Source organism: Apodemus sylvaticus, chromosome 23, assembly GCF_947179515.1.
Source record: "Apodemus sylvaticus chromosome 23, mApoSyl1.1, whole genome shotgun sequence".
Classification (NCBI taxonomy): domain Eukaryota; kingdom Metazoa; phylum Chordata; class Mammalia; order Rodentia; family Muridae; genus Apodemus; species Apodemus sylvaticus.
Genome location: NC_067494.1, coordinates 15,117,954 through 15,121,927, shown reverse-complemented (window position 1 = coordinate 15,121,927; position 3,974 = coordinate 15,117,954). Strand labels below are relative to the sequence as shown.

General features: G+C 49.2%; 2 pseudogenes; one reads left to right on the top strand and one right to left on the bottom strand.

Annotated features, from left to right (window-relative positions):
* The first annotated feature begins 955 nt into the window (after nucleotides 1-955).
* Nucleotides 956-2,730, top strand: LOC127673515 (spastin-like; annotated as a pseudogene).
* Nucleotides 2,731-2,787: 57 nt separating this feature from the next.
* LOC127673514 (nascent polypeptide-associated complex subunit alpha-like) lies at nucleotides 2,788-3,322 on the bottom strand (annotated as a pseudogene).
* Nucleotides 3,323-3,974: the final 652 nt, after the last annotated feature.

The window sequence follows — 3,974 nt, the reverse complement described above, 5'->3', positions numbered from 1 at the left end:
GCATAAATTATTCTGTAAAATAATAAACTTGCTATGACAGAAAAAAAATGATCATGATGACATCAAATGTCTCAGAAGGAAGCATTTACACTCAGACCTCCAGCGTTTAGTAAGGGAAACATTGTTACAGCGTCTCAGGAAAGTGCGCAGTAGTGCTGCTTAGACAGGCTCTCTAAGATGCTTGGGACTCATCAAGTAGGCTAGACATTCTTGCCAGAGGCCAGGGCTGCTGCTGCATCACACTGCCTAGTCCTGACCATGAAAGCACCAAGCACACAGCACCAAGCCCAGCTCTTTACCAGGAGGAGGTCCTGGGGTCAAGTCAGTTCCCAGGGCTGTGAGCAGGTCCTTTATAACCTCAGCTTTCTCATCATGCTTTGGACACGCGGGGCTTTCGGTGGTCAGCAAACTGCCAGAATTCTCTGGAGAGAATGCACTGAAGCTGAGCCTGGTGTCCCACACCTGTAATCCCAGCCCTTGGTAGCAAAGGAGAGCAGGGATTGGTTCAGATGCTATAGGGTGGGCAATGGACTGAAGCCTTGCCTTAAAACAAAAGAACCCACAAAAAGAAGGAAAAGAAAAAGGGGGCAGGGAATGGGAAGGTGGGTGGTGTGGCTGTGCTGTCCCTGTATCTGCAGAAGTTCCACAAAATGGTGAACAGGAAAGTGGGAAAGGGCACAGCCTGTGTCAGGTGCAGCCCTTTCTCCTGGAGGAGAGCACTGGCACTGTGGCCAGCATATGCAGTCCTGGAGACTGGGATTTAAACTTCCTCAGGACCCCAGTGGTGCTGAGGGCATCACCAAGAACTCCCTTCTGCCTGCTGTGATCTTCATCCCTGTAGCCCCTCCCCCGCCCTACCGCCATAACTTTTTTCATAACTTCTTCTATCCATTGCAGCCTGGGTGGGGTAGAGCCAGGCAGAACCAGGGTTAAGGGGAGGAGAAGCCCAAAAGTTTCCTGGTAGCCCAGGACTGCAAGAATTCCCTGACTTAGCCAGTCCTTGTTCAGTGCCCCAACCCCCTCCATGTAAACCCTAGGAACTCACCGGTTGACAGCGCGGTCCCCAGAGAATTCAGCAGAAGAAGAAAAAGATAACACGTGGTGGTTGCTGTCTTTGCCATCATCCTTCCTGAGACCCAGCAGTGTGGCCAGAGCGGTGGAGAGAATGAGAATTCCTCAGTACCACCCCAGCGAGGAGAAAGAATCGGGCGGCAAGCAGCCTGTGCAGGTGCCAGGCTCCGGGGCTCCGAGGGTGCACGAGCAACTCCGTGGCCCCGAGCTCCGCAGTGGCCGCCACCACCCCTGGGTCGCCTTCGGTCTGCCGGGAGCGGGAGCGGGAGCGGGTTGCCCAGCCAGAGGCAGTAGGAGCTGTGAATGAGTTTTCCCGCGGTCAAGAGAAGAAGTAAAGTTCAGGCGGAGCAAGCTCCGGGCCCACGAGGCCACGCCCCCTCCGCGGTCCCGCCCCAACCGAGGTCCTGCCTCGCAAGCAGAAATCACCTGCTGTTCGCTGGCTTTGCCCTGCTGTGCTGCGGGCTGGCGATCTGCCGCCCCTCTTCCTGTGGCTCTCATGGAGCTTCTCCAGCGCCCTCCTGGCCACCCAGAGGAGCTGCTAGACCTCGCCTGCATCAACCTCGCCCTCACTCCCAGCTCCCTGACCCGATGGCAAGGCCAAGAGTTTCCCCTTCTTCCACAAGCAGTGCTTCCAGTACATCTCTAATGCACTACACATCAAAGAGGAAAGAAAGGACAGAAGGAACAAGCTGTGGGGTGGTATAAGAAAGGAACCGAAGAACTGGGAAAAGGAATTGCTGTTCTAGTTACAGCCAGGGCGAACAGTGTAAAAGAGCTAGACACCTTTAAGCCAAAATGATAGCTAATTTAGTTATATCCAAGGACCGTTTACAACTTCTAAAGAAGCTGCAACCAGTTTTGCCATTTTCGAAGTCCAAAATGACATCTATAATGAGAGTACTAACCTGACTTGCTGCAATGGACAAGTCCAGTCAGAAAGTGGAGCAGCTCCGAAGAAGAAAGACCCCTTAACACATGATAGTAATGCATTGTCTTGATCAAAAACCTGCCTGAAAAGTGGATCCACAGGGTTTTCTGGTCCCCACAGGGCGCCTGGTTGCAGTCTTTATCCATGGTTTCTGGAGCAGGACCAGGACCTGGACCTGCAGCTCCCACACATAAGGGTACTCCAAAACCAAACAGATCCAACACACCTTCTACACCCTGAAGTGCATTTCAGGAAAAAAAAGACTTGAAAAATTTTAGGAATGTGGACAGCAATCTTGCTAACCTCCTAATGAATGAATTCGTTGACAATCGAACAGCTCTAAAATTTGATGCTCTAGCTGGTCCTCGGGAACTGACAAAACAAGTGCTGCAAGAGATTATGATTCTTCCTCCTCTGTCCTTCCTTCTCTGCAGGCTGAGTTGTTCACAGGGCTCAGAACCCCATGTTAAGGCTTGGTGCTCTTCTGCCCTCCAGGAAGTGGAAAACTGTGCCGCCTAAAGCAGTAGCTGCAGAATCTAATGCGACCTTTTTCAATATAAGTGCTGCAAGTTTAACTTCAAAATATGTGGGAGAAGGAGAGAAATGGGTGAGAGATGTTTTTGCTGTGGCTGGAGAACTTCAACCATCTATAATTTTTAGAGATGAAGTTGATAGTCTTGTGTGAAAGAAGAGAAGGGGAGCAGGACACTAGTAGACAACTAAAAATGGAATTTTTTTCTATCGAACAAGAAGCCACAACTTTATTAGTGATAAAAACAGTACACATTTTAAACCAAACTGTAGTTCCACTTTTCAAAAACCAAAAAGGGCACAAAGATGGGGGAGGATGTCCTTGGCAATTCTATGTCCATGGCTTCCACACCAGTTTCATCACCCTCTTCTTCTTCACTCTCTTCTTGGACACTTGGAGTCTGAGTGTTTTCGTGAATGTTTGAAACAGCTTCCCCTCGAACTTTGAAATTCTCAGCAGGGCTAACTGTGCTTGCTGAGACAAATCTTCAGTCTTGGCTTCCTGACACACTGTGTAGATATCTGAAGCTGGGCTCTTGACCCAGTTTGGACACAGCCTTCCTCCTCTTCTCCTCCTCGGACTCTGCTTGGCTTTACCAGCAGGTTCTTCGTGGATTTCAGCTGCAGCTGCCAGCTGGGCTGGTCCTGTGGCTGTCTGGGTGGAATCCTGTCCTCCAGCTCTGGCACTGACTCTTCACTGTCAGACTCTGTCCTGACCCTGTCTCAGCCTGAGGCTGTGGCCACTCCTGCTCTGTCTGTAGCAGGGACAGTTATTGTGGCTTCACCGGGCATTTTGTACAGAGAACATGGTGGGCACTGTTAGATTAGAGCACAGCAAAAGCAGATTCTGGTTCGTCACTGATAATAATCATCACATATATAATAATGTGTACATTGTGTCCAGATGAAAGTACTGCAGAGACAGTGGGCTGCAGAAGACGCACAGAGCCCTCTGTTGTCTGCCTCCAAGCCTTTGCCTTGCAGCAGTCTATTTTCTGTTTCCTGTCCCTTAGCGCCCTATGATTGCAACAACAAGGGTTCTTAGTTCTTTCCTGCTTTCTTACCAAGTCCAGAGTGACAAACGGAAATTTTCCCATCTGCAGTAAGAGAACTGTACTGAGCCTTTTGTCCACCTAGATATACAAACATTAAACACTTAATGTGTTCTTTTCACATTTTGTTTTCCCCTTTTATTGCCTTGCAATAAAATAATTTAATGATTAAAGAGTATTTTGTGGGCAGTGGTGGTGCCAGCCTTTACTCCCAACACTAGAGATGCAGAGGCAGCCAAATCTCTGCATTTAAGGCCAGTCTGGTCTACATGGGTTCCAGGACAACCAGGGCTACCATGTAAACATGTCTGAAAAATAAACAAAAACAAAACAAAAAATATTTTCCGTGCATGGGTAAAAGGCATGTCAGAGCTTCATGCTCATTCCAGAGA